At 40.1% G+C, this 22,402-nt stretch overlaps 2 protein-coding genes across 5 annotated transcripts in view; both read left to right on the plus strand.

Annotated features, from left to right (window-relative positions):
* RGSL1 (regulator of G protein signaling like 1) overlaps positions 1-22,402 on the plus strand; it is a 245,677-nt gene that overhangs the window by 200,646 nt on the left and 22,629 nt on the right. Inside the window, exons 32-33 of one of the 4 annotated variants that reach the window (XM_038542215.1) lie at positions 190-424; positions 594-754. The exons of 2 other annotated variants lie outside the window; for them this stretch is intronic. The gene's annotated coding sequence lies outside the window, so the exon portion shown is untranslated. Of the gene's footprint in view, positions 1-189; positions 760-22,402 lie in introns of those variants that run through there. One more of the 4 variants, XM_038542214.1, reaches the window with a different exon arrangement.
* Positions 1-22,402, plus strand: part of LOC119876407 (interleukin-1 receptor-like 2) — a 58,597-nt gene that overhangs the window by 25,685 nt on the left and 10,510 nt on the right.

Consider the following 22,402-nt stretch of genomic DNA (forward strand, 5'->3'; position numbering starts at 1 on the left):
TGAACATGAGTTTTCTTTGTTCTCTCGCTTCCTCACAGATTTGTGTTTCTTTGCCTAAAACATATAGAGGCTGCATGACTTGATCATTTCTTTAGGTCTCAATTTTAATACTGGGCCTCTGTGCACATGTAATAAACTTCAGGTTTTTTAAAATTCTATTAATATATCTCCTATTAATTTAATTTTTAGGCCACCTAGAAGAACTTTGAGGGGTAGAATAAAAATTTTCCTCCCCAACACTTGGTATAGTCAGTAGGATAAACTTCCGTCACTGGATACTACTTGTTTTGAGGCCTTTGCAGCTGAGAAATCCTGAAACCTCTGATGACCATCAGCAGATGGTTAGTATCCTTGGTGGAAAGTAAGAATCATCATCACATCAGACTCCTGATCTCAGCCTGCATGGTCTAATGGAGTGCGACTGGTGAGCATCTATCTTCTCATTCTAAATTTACATCAGCAGGGGAAAAAATTTATGAAACTAGTTTCTTGGGCTTAGAGATTCTGGCAAATTTGGTAGAGTACTCTTGATGTGACTGATTCATTTCTTCACAGAGATGTCATGGTTTTTCTTTGTCTCTGTCTTTGGAAAGGAATTACCGTAAAGAACATAAGTCTTAGGCCCTTAGAAGACTACTGTTCAAGTCAGCCTCAAAAAGTGGTGTGTCCATGGTTCCTGTAAGACTGGCATCTGTTGGGCAGCCCGGGTGGCTCAGCGGTTTAGTGCCGCCTTCAGCCCAAGGACTGATCCTGGAGACCCAGGATCGAGTCCCACATCGGGCTCCCTGCGTGGAGCCTACTTCTCCCTCTGCCGTGTCTCTGCCTCTCTCTCTCTCTCCTGTGTGTCTCTCATGAATAAATAAATAAAATCTTTAAAAAGAAAAAAAAAGACTGGCATCTGTTAAGATTTGCTGTGGGTCCTCTATGTAAAAACAAAACAAAGTTCTTCCTTCATCTTCTATGTTCTTAGAGCTTGCCTTTATAACCAGGAAAATTATTCTCTCTGTTCTCCACAATCCAGAGGATGTACTCACCTGGGTTTACCTTGGTGGCCAGGTGAATAGACAGGGATTCTGAGACACAAAATTATAAGCAGCATTTTCTCTGTTTGTGCCAGCTCTCAGGGGAATTTGTGATAAGAAGTCCCAGCCCATAAGGGACCTCTATCATCTTAATCTTTGTCGCTTGTTAGTACCAGAAAGTCCCATTCCACTAGCTCTTGCCCAGTGTCCCAGATGAGTGGGTCTGTGACTACAGATACCTCCCGTTTTGAAGAGACATCTGAGACACTGTCTTTACTATACTGTCCTTACTGCTGGTACAAAAAAAGTTTTTGCTTTTTTAAATTATTTTGGGGAGTAAACTTTTATAGCACTGGGCCTGCATCATTTATGCCTTCTCTAAGGATACCTCTTGTGTCTGTAGTCTAGAAAGTTGCTTCCAGGTTTTTTTTGTTTTGTTTTGTTTTTAGGATTTTATTTATTTATTTATTCATTCATTCATTCATTCATTCATTCATGAAAGACACGGGGGCCGGGGGGGTGGGGCGGCAGAGACACAGGCAGAGGGAGAAGCAGGCTCCATGCAGGGAGCCTGATGTGATACTTGATCCCGGGACTCCAGAATCACGCCCTGGGCCAAAGGCAGGCACTAAACCGCTGAGCCACCCAGGGATCCCCGCTTCCATGTTTTTCTGTAAAAAGGTGTGTTGTTCTGAGTAGATATTGAGCATTAATATGATCCTACTTATCAATGGCCAGGAAATGAATTCTTTGAATTGGCTATATTTGAAAGAAAATTCCTTACAGAGATCTCTCAATTGTCTTATTGGTATAACAGCTAGCTTTAGAGATTCCCTTGACAAGATGAAAGAACAGAAATTAAACTTAACACAAAAATTAGTATCTATATCTAACAAATTCTTTTCTCACAAACTGGGACCATCTCCCTGTTTTAACTTCCTTTCCCCTATATGATTTACAGAGAGCATTCTGGCCTAATTTCTAAATTCAAAGTACACAGATTACTCATGTAAGTGCTGAAAGTCAGGAAATGAATTAATACAAGCTCCAAAGATTAGCAGTAAAGCTGGCTCTGCTCCTACTTTCCAGGCCACTCTAATCAGGCTCTACCAGCTTCAGGCATTCCTATGCAACATCCTTTGCAGATTTTTCCTAGACTCCTCCACCAAAAGGAAACTCATGTCCCCTGGACAACAGCAGATCTTTCCAATCAGAAAGCCTTTGACCTTTATCCTCCTCCTTCCCAAATTTAGAAAGGAATTAGAATTAATGGCCATTCACAACACCACCCCTACACACACACACACACACACACACACACACACACACACATACCAGATGACCAAAGTATCTCCTAGGTCTCCCTATAATGATCAGCAGATTGATGTTCAGGGACTACTAATAAAAGCCAAGGTTGAATTGTGTACTCAGAAAAAAGGCTTTTGTTAAAATACTTTATAGAGACCTTACAAAGGCATAAATCTTTTGATTCTAGTTCTAGTTTAAATCTCCCTGATAGAAAGTAGCTAGTTTAATTTAAAAAGGTGAGTCAGGGCAGCCCAGGTGGCTCGTGGTTTAGCTCTGCCTTCAGCCCAGGGCATGATCCTGGGCTCCCCGGATCGAGTCCCACATCGGGCTCCCTACATGGAGCCTGCTTCTCCCTCTGCCTGTGTCTCTACCTCTCTCTCTGTTTCTCATGAATAAATAAATAAAATCTTTAAAAAATAAAAATAAAATAAAAAGATGAGTCAGTCCCTTAGTATTCAGGCTGTAATCCAGTTCTTTGAAAGGAATTAAAAACAACTGCCTTTACCTTGCAAGTCTCTACAAAACCAGAAATGCAACTCTAGGAACAATCAAAGCCCACTGGTCTTTACTAATCCCCATACTTTATTTCTCTCAAAATGCTTGCAGATATTACAAAAGACCAGGATATTAGAACAAAATTGCCCTGTGCTTCAAAAAGGTAAATAACAATTACACTGAATCTCTTTAAAACAATTTGCACTTTTTCTGTCCAAAGTTATAAACTTTATGTCTTTGAAATGTAAGTACAGCCCTCAGTCACTAGAGACTGAAGGGAGAAAAAGGGAAGAGGACTTTTTAAAAAATAAACTGCTAAAATCACTCTTGTGCCCAAACTCTAGCACAGCCTATATAAGATTAAATCCAAGGACAAATACAAATCTTAAAAGTCTTTTCCACAAATAGTAAAACACTTTAGGCATCTGAGCAAGTAAACTTTATTGCAACTGTTCATGAACTAGTGAGCTTTTATATTGTTTGTGTATGTATATGCATTACAGATACAGGTTTTTCTACCTCTCAATGTTGTTTCCAAAGTTCATTTATAAAGCGCTCTATTTAATTGGCTTAAAAATTAAATGCTTAGGGCAGCCCGGTGACTCAGCGATTTAGCGCTGCCTTCAGCCCAGGGCATGATCCTGGAGACCCTGGATCGAGGCCCCCGTCAGGCTCCCTGCACAGAGCCTGCTTCTCCTTCTGCTTGTGTCTCTGCCTTTCTGTGTGTGTATAAATTCTCTCATGAATAAATAAAATCTTTTTAAAAAATGAAATGCTTATAAAGCATTTGGTATTATAAAAATCCTCAAAATAGAAACAGTCCAAATGAATTTCAAGTTCACATAATCTGAACTTTCAATACTGAATCTGAATTTTCAATATGAAAATTAATTTAAGGATGTTAATTTAATAAAATAGACATCTTTATATTTATCAGCTTTATTTTTTTTTATCAGCTTTAAAATGAAAACTTTTATTCTGTTTGCGTTTACTGAAAGTCAAATAAGTTCATGTGATTTTGGTTACAAAATCTTCCAACAAGAAGAACAGAATAGCTTGAAAGAAGACTGTGGTATCTCATGTAGTGTTTGTGGGTAATCTAACCATAATTGTTAAAAACAAATTGGGGCTCCTGGGTGGCTCAGTTGGCTAAGTACCTGCCTTCAGCTCAGGTCATGATCTCAGGGTCCTGGAATTGAGCTCTGCATCAAGCTCCCTGCTCAGCGGCAAGTCTGCTTCTACCTCTCCCTCATGATCTCTCTCATTCTCGCTCATATAAATAAAATCTTAAAAAAAAAAAAAAAGTAATTTTAAAAGGTAAAAAAAATATTAAAAGTTTTTAGGTAAACTTTCTAAAGAGCTTCCAAAAATGTTTCGATAACAGAAAAAAAAAAATTAAGGTTTCAGGTTAAGTAAGGAGTTAGATTAATTACATTGAATATCTAGATCATTTTGAAATTAAAATAAATACTTATTACTGAACATAGGTTTATCTACTTTTGGCTTCCTTATTATAGAAAAACTAAAGATAAAATTGGTGTGTTAGCATTTTTTGTGTTCTACTTAAAGACTGTGCTATGAAAAAGCATGTTTCTAGAAATTATGAAATATATTCATAAATTTACCAATCTAAAGAGTGCTAGTGCAACAATTCATAATTTCTTACCACATAGTTTTCACTAGATAATAAAGTTTAGTTTCTAAGAGTTAAAAATTCTAATATATGTTAAAGCTACTAAAATTAAAGGTAATATCTTCATATGCAAGGAAAGTAGGCTATGTGTTGTTGATAAAAGAAGGTATAAGGAATAGGAGCACCTGGCTGGCTCAGCCAGTAGGGCCCATGATCTTTGATCCTAGGGATAATGAGTCTGAGCCCTAGTTAGGGGGTAGAGTTTATTATATTCATTCCTCATATCTTCTTTTTTATTATTATTAATTTTTTGTTGAGGAAAAAAAAGTTGTAAAAGCTTTGTGAAAAAGGAATCTTTAAAATAGGACTTTAATGTCCTATTGGACATTGCTCAATTGGGTAAGATTAAAATGAGTTTATTTAAAAATGAGTTAATGTAAAAAAATGAGAATGTCAGAAGTAAACTGGTGCAAAATTAAAATTTCATTTTTCTGTTAAAAGGACAACCTTTTCTTAGGTTACATTAAGGTAAAGAAAAACATTATTTACAATTTCTTATTAAAAGCAGACCAATAATCTACCTAGAAAAATAATTTTGTGTGTTTTCTTTATCAGGTCTTTGTTTTTCTTTATTTTTTAAAGATTTATTTATTCATTTATTTATTTATTTATTTATTTATGAGAGAGAGAGAGAGGTAGAGACACAGGAGGAGGGAGAAGCAGGCTCCATGCAGGGAGTCCGACGTGGGACTCGATCCCAGGACTCCAGGATCGTGCTCTGGGCCAAAGGCAGGCGCCAAACCACTGAGCCACCCAGGGATCCCCTATTTTTCTATTTAATATTAAAAGAACTAAGGCTTTTTACAGCTATTTAACTTGCTGTGTTTGCCTGTGAAGTCTTTAATTGGCACTTTGATTAAATTGATAACTAAGTATGGTTTCATAATCTGTGATCCAATTTAATCAAATATCCAAAACCTTCAGGATATTTGAGAAATCTCCCCAAATCAAATTTTATAATGAAGTCTTGACCACAAACTAACTTTGGAATATTCCAGAGGATTCCTAGAACATATGAAGGATTTGTTGTTCTTATAAAAGAGAGATCATTGTCCTATTTGGTATAAGTAACATGGGAAGCATTGTCAAATGATGCTAAACTTTCTTAGATCACATTAAATATATGTTAAGATTAGTGTTCTAGAAATTGTATGAGACTCCTAGAAATCTGATATGTCCTGGTATGTTATCGCTTGCAATTCTAGTTCTAATCTTGAAGTGCTGTGTGTCACAGAAATAACCAAATTACCTTGTCAGTTGCATTGTAATGAACTCTAATCAGATCCTTAACCACTGCAATTTTTAAGACTTTAGTCATTTATAAACAAAAGGTTTATTCTGATGCCTTTGCAAAAGTCCCTCATCTTAAGGAGATTCAAAAAAAGGACTGACAGGAACTCCAGAATACCATTGAACTGGGTAAAAACTTACAGAATTCTAACAGAAAAACTGAAGGCTTCATAAAACTAACAAAAGATCAAGATCACAAAAAATAACCACATGGTACTGAATAAACTGAGAATGCTTTAACTTTTATGACTTTTTGTTTGAAATACTGCTTGTTATTTCATCTTTTCAAGATACAAGAAAGCCTTTCCTCTTAAGTTAAATATGACTCTAGTAATTTGGTAAATTATACCTTTGTAAGCAGAACTGAAGTATCTTTTTCCCCTGATATCTCCAAGATTTGGAATCTCTCTCAGTATTCTTAGTTTCATAGAAATATTTGCCTGAGTTCAGTAAGAATCTGTTTTGTTTGTGACAAGATAGAATTGGAGACATTGATTATATTAGCAAGGCTGTCATATTTGAGGGAAATATGCAGAGACTGAGATATGACCAGACAGCTTTATGAAACTAAGGATGATTTTTTGGAGCCAATAAATTCCCTTGCACATATCAGCCCAATATCTTGCTTACAAGGATCTCAGCAGCCTTACCAGGTGAGTAAAGGTCATTTCCTGCCAGATGCAGAAACCTCAGGAGATTAGGGGATCTTGAAAAGAGAGAAAATAATTCAACTCTATAGGTATTGCAGGAAAAGTCTGATGGCAAGTATTTAGCTTGGCTTCTTAGCCTCAAGATACTATTAAAAGTTCATTCTAGAGACTCCTTATACCGAAACAGGCTTAAAAGAGCTTATGTGACCAATTGCTACTCTTGCTGCACTTATATAAATAATCAAGTTTTTTGAAACTATACTTAATTTGCAAACAAATTACTATGATTATCATTGTAAGGTGATACCCCATTGATAGAAATGGGGTAATTGCAGAGAGAAAAAAATGCTTCATTTGACACTATAATATGTACTTTTGAATATTAGATTCTATTTCTGTTCATAATTTTTGAGATTTTGTTTCTACCTATAAACTCAACTAGATCCTGAACTCTTCTTGTTTCATCCAAACTCTGGCTACAACTCTCCAAACTAACATTTATGATTTTCTCCCATTCTTTGACTTGAAGTCATTAAAACCTAAATCTGCCATTTTTCCTGGAGGCTTCCAAACTGCATATGAATGACTTGATATAAACTAGGGAAGGGCAGGCCTGGTGGCTCAGCGGTTTAGCGCTGCCTTCAGCCCAGGGCATGATCTTGGAGACCCTGGATGGAGTCCCGCGTCGGGCTCCCGGCATGGAGCCTGCTTCTCCCTCTGCCTGTGTCTCTGCCTCTCTCTCTTCTCTGTATATTCTCATGAATAAATAAAATCTTAAAAAAATAATAAACTTCAGGGAAATCATCACAATAGCACATGAATGGATGATCTTTGTGCAAATTGCTATGTGGCCACTCAGAAGGATCGCCTGAAACATTCAAACTGAAAACCAAGAAATCTGCCACTGCCTGCTTTCAATCCATCTAAAGATACTTTGACATCTAAAACTCTTCTCACCTTGTACTCTCAAAACTGAAACTCTATGTTTTGCTGCGATCCTACATTGTTTTTCTCTTATTTCCATAGAAATGCCATTAACTTAATACCTGACTATCTGAACCATAAACCTAACTTTGGAAACACACGTGCATCACCATCTCCTGAAAGGGTTCTAATAGAACTGGCCTATTGTCAGTACCAAGAGACTGTTCTCTCTCATTGAACCAATCTACCAGCTTAGATTTTAGTATGTCAAGTCTCTAGGAAGTTTCTAGGAAACTCTAGGGGCCCAGGGCAGGCCACCCCAAAATATGCCACTTTGTCATGTTATTTTGAATTAATTTAAGAAACAGCCAGTGCAGGAAGAACACTCTGACCCTCTTTGTCTCCAGTGAGCAGAAAATAAATCTCCAGTGTGAAAGAAACCCTTCCTACATTGGAGGTAAAAAGGTATCCTTATCACCTGAAATAGGTATTTAGAGCCAAGAAGATTGTATAAATAAGCAAGTCTTATTACTTTTACAAATTTATTACTTCTGCCCAAATTCTTTTTTAAATTTTGTACTAATTAAAGCTAATGAACATAAGATTCAGAAATCTTCTGTTCATTCCTCACAGATTTATGTTTCTTTACCCAAACATATAAAAGTTGCATGCTTTGGTTATCTGGGGGGGCTCAATTTTGTTATTGGGTATGTGTATGTACAAATAAGGTTTTTTGTTAATCTATCTCATGTCAATTTAATTATTAGACCAGCTTGAAGGGCAGAAGAAAGTTCTACCCCACAAACCAATAATCAAGTCTCCCAGGTACCTCCTAATAAAAGGCACCCCAGCCAGCCCAGCTGGTCCCACCCTGGCAAGATAGTCCAGATGCCTCCAGCTTTGCCCTCGGAGGGAATATATGCATTAGTGTAGGTTGGGTCTTGGATATAGGCAGATGTTATGGACACCCAAGAGCCTGCTCTTGACCCCTGGACTCTCTGGACAGTTTCCATGTTCCAGATCACTGGCCTATACTGACCTGCCTGGCCTATGCATGAATAGCACATACTATCAACCAGCCTTGACCCAAAAGGGCCCTCCAGGTCTGTGGAGCTCTGGCTGGCCCCCAATCTTGCCTTTATCACCTCTGGGGCAGTGAGAGATCAACCCCCAAAATCTTCCTGAGGCATCAGCTTTAAACTGGTGATAGTCTTTATTTTCACTGGTTTTCTGATGAGTTCTGGGGTTCCCCAGCAATCAAGGCACCCAGGTGTCAGGATACTCAAGCCAATTTGCATAGGCAAACCATGCAAGGCAGGCTGAGTTCTTCCCCTCCCCCTTCAGGGAGAATATATGCACCTTGGTGTAGGTTAGGGCTTAGAATTAGGGAGATGCCCTGTACTCCCAAGAGCCCACTCCCATGACTAGGCTACTCCTGACAATTTTTCTGAAACAGGTCCCTAGCTGACTTGCCTGTTAATGCACTATGTCCTCCCCATCAGCAAACTTCTGTAATAAAACCTATTTTGAACACAGTTGTGAATAGCAAGAGGAAACAGAGAATATGCCTTGCTCACTAACCCCACCAAAATTACTCAAAAGGCGCTTTAGAGGTAGAATAGATTATATATTAATTTCAATAGGTCTCTAGGAATCCTCTGAAGACAGGAAGGACAAAACATAAGGAGACTCGAGATGTTGGCCAGATCACTCAACGCAATGTGTTATATCCTATATTAAAAAGAGCAACGAAAGAAGCTATAGCAGTACTCTTACTAGAGCATGAAGTTACACAGGTGCCTACAGGCAGAAAAGAAAAGTGCTAGCACAAAAAGTTATCTCCAGGGGGAGGGAGAAATCCAGACCCTTTTGCCCCTTAGCATACAAACCCAAACCCGGAGCTAATAATTATTTTAGCCCTTTGACCCTATTTAACTAACTAGCAGTTAGGCCCATGAAAAACAGACGAAACAACAAATGGTAATATAGAACAAATCAGAATCACAAAAGAGAAAGCATATACTAGACAAATGACAAAATTAAAATGGAATTCCGACATACTGATTTTGACACATGAACTCAGTGACTATTAGATTTATGGTCCACCACAGTAACTTCTTGCAAGATACATTCATGAAGGCAAGAGAAACAAAAGCAAACATGAACTATTGGGACTTCATCAAGATAAGAAGCTTTTGCACAGCAAAAGAACCAGTCAACAAAACTAAAAGACAACCTACAGAATGGGAGAAGATATTTGCAAATGACCTATCAGATAAAGGGCTAGTTTCCAAGATCTATAAAGAACTTATTAAACTCAACAGCAAACAAACAATCACATTTCTGTGAACAGAAATCTCACAGAGGAAGACATAGACATGGCCAACACGCACATGAGAAAATGCTCTGCATCACTTGCCATCAGGGAAATACAAATCAAAACCACAATGAGATACCACCTCACACCAGTGAGAATGGGGGAAATGAACAAGGCAGGAAACAACAAATGTTGGAGAGGATGTGGAGAAAGGGGAACCATCTTGCACTGTTGGTGGGAATGTGAACTGGTGCAGCCACTCTGGAAAACTGTGTGGAGGTTCCTCAAAGAGTTAAAAATAGACCTGCCCTACGACCCAGCAATTGCACTGGATTTACCCCAGAGATACAGATGCAGTGAAACGCCGGGACACCTGCACCCCGATGTTTCTAGCAGCAATGGCCACAATAGCCAAACTGTGGAAGGAGCCTCGGTGTCCATCGAAAGATGAATGGATAAAGAAGATGTGGTCTATGTATACAATGGAATATTACTCAGCCATTAGAAATGACAAATACCCACCATTTGCTTCGATGTGGATGGAACTGGAGGGTATTATGCTGAGTGAAGTAAGTCAATCGGAGAAGGACAAACATTATATGGTCTCATTCATTTGGGGAATATAAAAAATAGTGAAAGGGAATAAAGGGGAAAGGAGAAAAAATGAGTGGGAAATTATCAGAAAGGGAGACAGAACATGAGAGACTCCTGACTCTGGGAAACGAACAAGGGGTGGTGGAAAGGGAGGTGGGTAGGGGGTGGGGGTGACTGGGTGATGGGTATTGAGGGGAGCACTTGATGGGATGAGCACTGGGTGTTATGCTATATGTTGGCAAATTGAACTCCAATAAAATTTTTTTTAATTTTAAAAAATTGAAAAAAAATTTATGGTCCAAAGAAGAACAAAACCTGATCCTCACAGGAGCAGAGATTGTGCACCTTAAACCTATTACTAGTGATGCTAAATTGAATCAACACCTTAGAGCATCTGGAGAAAATAGTACTAATTTATAAAATCTTTATAAACCTGGAGTTTAAGATGGCCTATTCCAAATATATCACCCCTTACAACTCTCCATGAAACACAGCAGGGGAAGCTAATATAATAATGAAATTAGGATTATTAACTATGATTTATGATAGGGACCAGACACCCACACTGCTAGATATAGAAGCAACAAATTAAAAAGTCTAAAAGCTGCACCTTCACAGTACAGAAGAGCATTATTTATAGTATTTGCAGCTACCAGGAGAACTGATTGGCTTGATAAGGACAGCTGAGGACTAAATTAAAAGGATAGTTTTAACACTCATATATATAGACAAAAGCAGGCCTACATCTAATAAAAATACACCAAATCAAAATAGACCATCTAGACCTAAATCTACAAGGGGCCTTTTTGGTCACCTACACCATTTAGACCACCACCCTGAAAACAAACTATAAAAGTAGAAAGTCAAATAGATACCCCACAAGCTACATAGGAGAGGCAGAGAAACAGAAACAACCATCTTTTACAGTAAATAGACCTACAGAAAATAAATCCATATATACCCACTCGTCCATTTACTGTAAATACTACTCCTTTATAAAACCTAATCCCCTCAATAGCAGATCACTGCTAGTGAGAGAGAGAAAACCCTGTGAGCTCCCCACAGGGATTCAGCAGTCTCTTCCTCTGGCTCAAGCCAGAGACAACTGCTCATATCAACAGAAACCTCTTTTGCAAATAGAAACACTACATATACCACCCACTATGTTGTTAGATACAGGGTCCTAATAACAATGACACAGGGATATCCTACTAACTTAGAAAACTTGAGCAATAAAAAGAGATTGAAGGATGAGAAGGAAAATTATCCCCACACACTTGGGTACATAGATTCTGAGCAATGAGGACAGACTTTCAAACTAAATGCTTTTTAAGTCCCAATTTAGAAAACATGCCTGGAATGGCTATCATAGGACATGTATATAATAAAACATTCAGGAACTTCTAAAGGAACAAATTATGTCCCTACTGTTTTACCACATAAATTATTTAATCTGGCTTGTCAAAAAGCCAAACAGGTCATATACATTTACAAATTTTAGGAATTTAAACAAATTTTCCCAAACTGAGGGAGCACCCTCAAATATACATGCTATCATAAGCAATATCACCACTGATCTGGCACTGATTGCATGGGGACAGACTTACCTGAAACGTTCTTTGCTATTCCAGTTGATAAAGAGAGCCAACCCATGACTGCATTTGCGTGGGAAGGCAGATACGTTTAGTAGGTTACCAACAGGATACCTTAACAACTGTTCTATATGGATAGATGTTTCTATGATTTGTCCCACATAACTGATCAGCTGGACTCCACGTTTGCAACCAGACTAAGAAAAACACATAGTTATAGGGTAACTTACCCTGTAATCCAATTCCAACTGACCATCCCCATAAGGGCCCTCTGTATTCATAGGCTGAGTAACCAACCAGATTCCAGGCTGAGTAATGGGGTTTGTAGTTAAGCATTTACCCATGTGCAGTATGGAGCGAGCTGCATTTCTATCATGTTTTTATAGTTTTAAGGAGCCTGGGCTATGTGTGTCTGCCTCCCCACCCAGATTCCATTCTCGGGGTCCAGCCCAGCCTGGAGCAGGAGGGAATGTGAGGCAAGATTTATAACTTTTGGCATCCAGAACAGAAGGGCCAGTTCTGACCTGGAGGCCAGATAATATATTAATATATTTTAAATAACCAGGCTCCCAAGGTTATTCATGTAGCATGAGTCCCACAAACAATTTTTCTTCCATAATCACCTATGAACAATAGATCCATGGGTATCAGGTCCAGAGTTTAAATGAACAGGGACATCTTATAAGGTACACAGTGAAATTTATATAGGAAACTTAGCATATAACACATATCATGGTCCTTCATGGTATATATGAGGCTTCTATTTTATACCACATACTTCTAACCCAAGAATATGGGAACCCCGATTAGTAAAACTTGTCTCAGTCTTATTGGAACCTACAATAAATAGCAGCCTATGCCCAGAAATTTAATATGCAGGTTTTCCAAGCCAGATATAGATCCCCAAATTGTTTTATCTGTCTGTGTTTATGCCCAATTTACAACCTATGCCAAAAACAGATGCACTAAAAAAAGAAGGAAGTCCTTGCAGCTCCTTGTTGGACTGGTAGGAGGCTTAATTGGAGGCATACGTGTCCTGTTTTAGGTCCCAGACTGCGCTGACCTGCATGGCAGGCACATTGTGCAGTAGCCCGTCAGCCAGCCTTGGGTTCCAGGGGGCATTCCAGGCCTATGGAACTCCAGCTGACCCCAAGCACTTGAGTAGCCTCAGAGTGGAGAGCCCACCTCCAGAAAATCCTAGTGAGGCAGCAGCTTTAAACTGGCATGGTCGGTCCCCACTTAGATGGGTTGCCTGGTTGGGGCACCTGTGTGTCTCAGTACGTTAAGCATCTGCCTTCCGCTCAGGTCATGATCCCAGGGTCCTGGGATGGAGCCCCAATTTGGGCTCCTCGCTCAGCAGGGAGTCTGTTTCTCCCATTGCCCTTCCTCCTGCTTGTGCTCGCTCTCTCCCTCCCTTTCTCTCTCTCTCTCAAATAAATAAAATTGTTTAAAAAGAGAGAGACAGACAGGTTCCCTTATGTGGTCCTGGCCTTCTCTAGCAATCAGGGCTCTCAGTTACTTACATAGCTTTATATATGTAGGTATATGATGGCCATAACATACACTATATTCTTGGGGTGGAATGATCCAGCGTGTTTGAAACCACTGTTCTTATATCACAGTCAGTTGAGCAACAAAAGGGTCTGTGCAGCCAGCTGAAATGGGGAATGCAAAAACAACCACCCTTCCTGCCCTGTAGGAGCACAGTGATAACTCTTCCAAACCAAACTTACACTTTTCGATAGGCTCACACTTTGTTGCCGTGTCTTTTCAGATTTGCACCTAGGCAACAACCTATTTAAAAGAATTTTCCCCATTTCTTATAACTACTTGCAAGGCTTTGGATTCTGGTGAAGACTTCCCAGATATTTATAGCTCTGTCATCAGTTTGAAGGTTGTCCTATTTTTCAAATCTTCAGTCTGTCTATTTAACGTTTTTAAATAAAACTACTAGAAATAATAAAAGTAAAAGAAAAGGATTGTATATGAAAAAAATGGTTTTTAAAAAGTAGAATGTATATTTTAGATAAGGAAGGGTATGAAGGACATGAGGTTTGGTGGTGGTGGTGGTGGTAAAGTAAAAAAAAAAAGTAATTTTGTGCTAAAGTAAAATAATTGTTCCAGAATACTTTTCTTAATTTTTAAATTTTAAATAGATATAAAGAAGGAATAGAAGGCTTATGGAAAAGAAATATTGAGGAAGGAATTCTATATGTAGTCAATCTAAAATTAGAATGGATTTAAGTTAAAAAAAGTTTCGATATCAAAAACACATTGGTGCATAATCAGAATTTTCCTTCAGTTAAAAGAATAAAGTTTTCTTATAGGTCTGCTCTCAATATGAAATTGTAAACAAAGGTTTTCCTTTACCTTTCATGTAATCTGCATAGAAAACAAAGATTCTATGTTGTGGCTTCATCAAGTCTCTGAGTACTCAGAAAACCACATCTTCTGGATATTGAGAGAGCTACGTTTCGCTTACAACTTTGTGACCCTTTTTTTTTTTTTTTTTTTTTTTTTTAATTTTTATTTATTTATGATAGTCACACAGAGAGAGAGAGAGGCAGAGACACAGGCAGAGGGAGAAGCAGGCTCCATGCACTGGGAGCCTGACGTGGGATTCGATCCCGGGTCTCCAGGATCACGCCCTGGGCCAAAGGCAGGCGCTAAACCGCTGCACCACCCAGGGATCCCTTTGTGACCCTTTTTATTTGCCATTGAAATCTTTTATTGTCGGGACACCTGGGTGGCTCAGCATTTGAGCATTTTGAGTCTGGCTCAGGGCGTGATCTTGGATTTGTCTTTGGCTCAGGACATGGTCCTAGATTCTCGGGATCAAGTCCTGCATCAGGCTCCTTGCGTGGACCCTGCTTCTCCTCCCTCTGCCTTTGTCTTTGCCTCTCTCTGTGTGTCCTCTCATGAATAAATAAATAAAATCTTTAAAAAATATACTTTATTGTCACTTTGGTCAAATAGGTAATAAAATACTGCTTCATAATGATTTGTAATCCTATTTGGTCAATCTCCCAACACCTTTTGATGTTTTTGACAAACTTCCCAAAATTCAATTCTAAAGTCTTTTTACCTAAAAGTAACTATGAGTATCTCCACAAGCTCTTTAGACCTTCTCAAAAGTTTTGTTCCCTCTCCTTATAAAAAGGGAAATGTTACACTGTACTAATGAGGCTTATTTGATATGTTAAATTACATGACAACTTAGTGTCAAAGAAATGACACTAAACCTTCTTTGATTGTATTTGTGTAGATACGTGTTAAAACAAGTGTTCTATAAATTGTGTGAGACTGCTAAAAATCTGATATGTTCTTATATGTTATTATCTTGAAATATGTCACAGAAATAACCAAATTCCCTTGCTAATTACATCATAATAAACTCTCATGAGATCTCTAACCATTGCTATTTTTAAGCCTTTTGTCATTTAGTTATTGTTTTAAGTACTTCATCTTCAAAGAGATTTATGAGAAAGATTAGACAGGTTCTAATAAATTTAAGATCATAACACTGAACTGGGTAAGAATTGCTAAAACTCTAATGGAAAATGGATTGCTTTAAAGTGTCATTTTCCAGATTTAAAGGACCTCTGTTTTATTTCTCCTATAAGCTATCTATAACTCATAGAAATTTGGCAAAGTATATCTATAAATGCCAATTAAAACATTTAACTTTTTCTCCTTACCTGATCCCTCCAGAATTCTGAAACTCTTATTTTTATTAAATATTTAATATTAAATATTTAAATAATTTTTAATCTTAAACTCTTATTAAATATTATTTATGACAATGTATGCATTTACATACGTTCAGTAAGAATCTGTTCTCTTTGGAACAGAATACCCAATACTATTCACCCCTGCTTTGACCCACAGTTGATAAAAGGAAATACAACAATATTATAAAGGTCTAATTGCTCCCATTAAAAATAATCATGCTTGGGGCGCCTGAGTAGCTCAGTAGTTAAGCATCTGCCTTTGGTTCAGGTCATGACCCCGGGGTCCTGGGATCGAGTCCTGCATCAGGTTCTCTGCAGGGAGTCTGCTTCTCCCTCTATCTATGTCTCTGCCTCTGTGTGTCTCTCTTGAATAAATGAAAATCTTTAAAAATATAAATAAATAAAAATAAAAATAATCATGCTTTGTAGAGCAAGCATTCCACAGCACACACCTGGAGGACAGAAACCTAAAACATCACCTTTATAAATTTACAACTTCATCTAGCGGAAAAGACATCTTTGGAAAGATTCTCTTCAATCCCATTGTTAAGACCTTGATCAGGTACTGTTATACCAACCCTTGTGCCACCAAACTCCAAAGAATAGATTCTTGTATCTATGTGTCAAATCTCAAGAAAGCACCAAACCTTGACTAGCCCTCCACACCAACTGGCGACCTCAAAATAAAGATTTCCAGGAGCTGAGGCAGACAGCTGAAGGAGACAGGTTTCTCAAGATGGTCAGAACAGGCCTGTCTACCCTCTTCTCACTGCTGCTTTTTGACACACACACACACCCTTCACTTGAAAAGACAATGCTCTCATCTATATTTCTCAGTCTGTTGCAAAAGGGAGAAACCTCTCTGAGTATTATCGGAAACTCCAATCTGTTCACAATGATGGAGACCCTTGGGTCTTCCCTGTAATAGCTTCCCCTTAGTCCTAAATGCCACTTCCAGCTACACCTACAAGCCTCTGGATACTACCTGTCAGGTTAAGTTGTTACAACCAGGTGTCTCCATAGCTTGTCTCAACCTTTCCCCAGTCATGACTACTAGCTCAACTAAACACCTTCCTATTTGTCAGTTGTACAACTTTGTCCCCCTGTTCTTTTCCCTAAGTCCCATCTCTGTTCCCTTGAACCAAAGGGAATACAAATGGGTTTATGCCTATTTGCAAGAACCTTAGAAAAGATTCCTCTAGGAAGGGATAGCCTCTCAGAATAGCATTCCAACTCCTCTGATTCATGGCTGGAAAGGATCAAATAGATCCTAGCTAGGGCCCTTACACTCCACCTGGTTTCATTTCTATCTGCAGTAGACAGCATTTCCCATGGGCATATGAATGTTTAAAAGCTGGCAAATGGGAGGTCAATGCATATTGGGACATTTAAGTGTTCCTGTCCACATGCATAACAAATCAGTGGCCTCCCACTGGTATATCCTTTAAGCCTTCATGACTATCTTAACTGTTGTCAACAAGAACTTCGTGGGCCACCAAGATTCCATTCCCATGGAATGGGACTCTCCCATCACTCTCCCAACACTTGCCCTGTTCCAGGTCTCTGCTTAGCTTGACTTGCATGACTGGTGCAGGTGCAACATACACCCAGTGTGCTGGCCTTGCAGAGCTGGGGCCCTCTCAGCATGGGGAACTTGGGCCTGTTTACAACCATCTGGGTAGACATGAGGCTTCAAAGCATCTTCAGAAAGTATGAGGGCAGGCAAGAGCAACTTGAAAGACTTTCCTGGTTGGCAGTTTGTCTCTGGTGATCTTATTGAGTGGCCCAGCATGACAGGAATGAAGATTGCCCATATATGAGATACTGTGTTGATTTCTCTCAAGATCACACCAAGGCATTCATAATTCAATTTACAGGGCTGGGGGTGGGGGAGGGTGGTTTTAGTTCTCAATGATTTGAAGTCAAAAAGGTGTGTGAAAATTGGAAATTCTATTTGGAGAGTTGTAGTCAGATATTGAAGGAAACTAGAATTCAGGATCTGGTCCAGTTTACAGGGAGAAAACAAACCTTAAAGTCAATAAAGTGAGAATCTAATATGCACGAAAATATGTTACTGAGATCATTTTTCTCTCTGAAGTCACCCTCATTTTCAAAGCTGCTCAAATTAAGACATTTTTGTAAAAAAAATAAGTTTAGTATTAATAAACCTGACCTGATTATTTACATAAGTGCAGCAAGAATAGTAATTGATCATACAGGCTCTTTTAAATCTGCTTTGCTAAAACTTTTCATAAGAAATCTCAAGATTGGGACACCTGGGTGGCTCAGTGGTTAAGCATCTGCCTTCAGCTCAGGGAGTGATCTTGGATTCTTAGGATCAAGTCCCTCCTTGGGCCCCCGCAGGGAGCCTGCTTCTCCCTCTGCCTGTGTCTCTGCCTCTCTCTCTCTCTCTCTCTCTCTCTCTCTCTGTGTGTGTGTCTCTCTCTCTGTCTCTCATTAATAAATAAATGAGAGATCCTATGCCAACTGTTGAGGAGGAAAAAGAAGAAAGAAAGAAAGAAAGAAAGAAAGAAAGAAAGAAAGAAAGAAAGAAAGAAAGAAAGAAAGAAAGAAAGAAAGAAAGAAAGAAAGAAAGAAAGAAAGAAAAAGAAAGAAAGAAAGAAAGAAAAGAAAGAAAAGAAAGAAAAGAAAGAAAGAAAAAAGGAAGGAAGGAAAAGAAAGAAAGAAAGAAAGAAAGAAAGAAAGAAAGAAAGAAAGAAAGAAAGAAAGAAAGAAAGAAAGAAAGAAAGAAAGAAAAAGAAAGAGTTGCTGCTGTTCAGGACAAGAATTTCCTTTTGGTGGTGGGGGTGGGCGGATCTAGGAGGTATCTGCAAAGGACAATGCTTAGAAATGTGAAAAGGAATATAAGGGAAGGGAGAAGAAATGTGTGGGAAATATCAGAAAGGGAGACAGAACATAAAGACTCCTAACTCTGGGAAACGAACTAGGGGTGGTAGAAGGGGAGGAGGGCGGGGGGTGGGAGTGAATGGGTGACGGGCCCTGGGGGTTATTCTGTATATTGGTAAATTGAACACCAATAAAAAATAAATTAAAAAAAAAAAAGGAATGCCTGAAGGAGGCAGAGCCTGATAACAGAGACCTGGAAAGCAGGAGCAAAGCTAGACTTACTACCAGTCTCTGGAGCTTATGTGAAATTCATTTCCTAGCTTTCAGCACTTACATGAGTAATCTGCGTACTTTGAACCTAGAGATTAGGCCAGAGTGCTCTCTGTAAATCATACAGGGAAAAGGAAGTTAAAATAGGTAGATGGGGACAGGTTGTGAGAAGGGGGATTTAAGTTGGATGTGGACATTAAATTTGGTCTTAAGTCTAATTTCTGTTCTTTCATGTTATCAAGGGAGTCCCTAAGGCTAGTTGTTATACTAATAAGACAATTGATTGACAATTGACAAAGAATTTTCTTTTCTTTCAAATATAACAAATTTAAAGGATCCATCTTCTGGCCATTAACAAGTGGGAGCTTAATTAATGTCAACATTGACTCAAACCAATACACCTTTTAGTGGAAAGATCCAAAGTCAACTTTCCAGGCTTAGACCATGAATGCAAGGGGCATGCTTAGAGAGGGCATCGATGATGTAGCCCTCGTGATCCAAAAGTTTACTCCCCAAAATACTCTGAGAAAGCAAAAGAGTTCATCACACAGGCAGTAAGGATGGTGTAGTAAAGACAGTATCTCTGTTCTCTCATGAAAATGTGAGACACCTCCAGTTACACACCTGCTAATCGGTTGCAAGCACTACTGGCATGGGACTTTCCAGTATTAAAAAGCAATGAGTTGAGAGACAAAGGCTCTTTATGGGCTGGGACCTCTTGTGACAAACTCCACTGAGAGCTGGCATGGATGGACAAAGAGAGTGCTGCTGGTGGCCTTGTGTTCCAGAACCGCACTCTATTCCACTGGCCACCTAGTATACTCCAATAAGGGCATCAGAGAGGATAGAGACCAGAGAAGATATTCTCACTGGTCACAAAGCCAAGCTCTTAGAGGACATAGAACAAGATGAAAGGAAAAACTTTATCCTGTTTTAACAGAGAGGACCCATAGTTAAGTTTGTCTAAATAGACACCAGTCGTACAAGAACTATCAACTCGCCACTCTGTGAGGCTGGCTTGGACAGCAGGCTTTTATGGGCTTAGACCTGCGCTCTTTCCCTGTGGTAATTCATTTTAATGACAAATGACATGAAAGACAAAGAAAAACAGTGACCATCTCTGGAAATGGATCAGTCACACCAAGCATACTCCACCGAATTTGCCAGGTACTAAGCCCAAGAAACCAGTTCTACTAATGATTTATCTTACTAATCTAGATTGAGAAAGTGAAAGAAAATCGACTCTTCCCCCTCTCACTCCATCGGACCCTGCAGGAAGAGAGCCAGGGGCTGACATGTAAGGATTCCTACCTCTGCCAGCTATTTCTCAGATGTTCCAGGATTTCTCAGCTGTGGCAGCCTCATAGCAAACAGTGTCCAGCCAGGGAAGTTTATCCTGCTGGCTATGGCAACTGTTGAGGAGGAAAACTTTTCCTTCACCCTCAAAATTCCTCTAACTTGTTTAAGAATTAAAGTGACAGGAGGCAGATTCAAGGAGAAGAAAACAAAATTTAGTTAACTCCCCATGATAAAATTGAGACCCAAAGAAATGACCAAGGCAAGGCAGCTTTTGTACTTTTCAGACAAAGAAACAATAAATCTGTGAGAAGCTGACAGAACAAAGAACACTAATGTGTGGGACCTTCAATTAGCAAATAATTTGGGCTGAGGTAATAAATTAGTGAAAGTAACAAGGTTTCTTTCTTTCTTTCTTTCTTTCTTTCTTTCTTTCTTTCTTTCTTTCTTTCTTTCTTCTTTTTTTTTTGTAACAAGATTTCTTTAAACAGCCTTCTCAACTCTGAGTTCTCTACCTCTGGGGATAAGGATGTCTCTTAGATCTTGGTTCAGGGAGGGTAACTCACACATGTGAGGTTTATATCCTGCCTTCTAGAGACAAAGGGGATCTGGATGACCTCCTTGCACTGGCTGATTCTTAAGTAATGTTAACTCAAAATAATATACCAAAGTGGCACATGGTAGGGTTGGCCCCACAGGTGCATCTTTATTGGTTGGAATAAGGCAGATGCCATGAACCCCCAAGAGACTACCCTTGAGATCTGGATTCTCCAGATACTGCCCAGTTCCAGGTCCCTGGTTTCCCAGACCTTTGCGGCCCATACCAGGACCACTAGACTTTGGCAGCGAGGGCCCTCCAACCCTGTGTAGCTTGAGCCAGTTTGCAACTATACTGACATGGCTTCCAGGGTAGAAATCCACTCCCAAAATCTTTGTGAGGCATCAGCTTTAAACTTGAAACTGTCAGTCTCCATTTGACTGGCTGCCTGATGGGGTTCTGGACTCCTTCAGCAACCCGATCTCTCGGGTGTCTTATACTAAAAAGTACCCCTCCACACCTGCCCAGCCCTCCCCTCACCAGGCATCTAATTTCCTCCAGCCCTGACTTCAGGGGAAATGTATACGTTTGTAAAGGTTAGGGCTTGGAATTAGGCGGGTACTTTTGACCCACAAAAGCCCTCACCAAGAGCACGGCCCCTCTGGACACTTGCCCTGTTCCCCAGCTACACTGACCCACATGGCGCATACGTGCACTGCATGTGCCCCATCATCTGGCCACAGGCAGCCAGGGCCCTCGGGCTCAAGCCACTACTTAGCTATTTGCATAGTCTCCTGGGAGGAGGGATCCCTTCCCCTTCCCAAGGTGGCAGCTTTACCCAGGTGAGAGTCAGACCACTCCTGGGCTGGCTGCTGCTGAGGTCCTGGGCCTCTCTAGCCATCAAAGCTCCCAAGTGTCTCCTACAGGAGGCTACCCTAGCCACTCTGCCTGGCACCACGCTGGCAAGGCAGTCCAGCTTCCTGCTGATCTGCCTTCAGGGGAAATAAGCACTTTTATCTAGGTTATGGCTTGGAATCAGGCAGATACCTATAAACCCAAGAGCCTGCTCTCGGGAGCAGCTTCTGCCGACATTTGCCCGTAATACTCCCTGGCTATGCTGCCGGTGTGGACTACGCATGCACAGTATGCACCCAGAAGCCAGCCTTGTGCAGACCCATCCCTCCAAGCTTGTAGAACCCCAGCCAGACCCCAACCACCTGTAGATCCTCTGGGAGTAGGGGGAGCCCACCTACTGAAAAAAATTCTGAGGCAGCAGCTGCAAATGTGCAACAGTCAGTCATCTTGTGATGCCTGAGCGGATCCTGGCCTGAACATGGAACCAGGACTCCCAGGTGTCTCCTCAGGGAGGGACACCCTGTCCTCCTCACCCTGACTCTCTGGCAAAGCACCTGAAAAACCTTCAGCTCTGCCTTTAGGGGGAACGTTGTATACTGGATAGGTCCACAATTAAGGACTTACAATTAAGTCCACACTTTATACCACCAAGAGCCTGCACCAATGACATGGCCTCTTCTGATACCTGCCCTGTGCAGTCAGCACTGCTTACGCGGTCACTTTGGGCTGCCAGGGCCCTCTCAACCTGCGGAGCTAGAGCCCATCCCCAATCGCCTGCATTGCCTCAAGGTTGGAGGGAGCCCACACTCCAAAAATCACTCTGAGGCAGCAACTGAAATGGTGACAGTCAGTCCCCATGTGGACTTACTGTGGCTGGTTTCCCAGGCTTACCAGTAGTCTCTTAGGCTCCCAGGGGTCTCTCACAGAAAGATACCCTGGCTAGTATGACTCACTCCTTCCTAGCAAGGAGGTCCAGATTC

The sequence above is a fragment of the Canis lupus genome, chromosome 7 (genome assembly GCF_011100685.1).
Source record: "Canis lupus familiaris isolate Mischka breed German Shepherd chromosome 7, alternate assembly UU_Cfam_GSD_1.0, whole genome shotgun sequence".
Classification (NCBI taxonomy): Eukaryota; Metazoa; Chordata; class Mammalia; order Carnivora; family Canidae; genus Canis; species Canis lupus.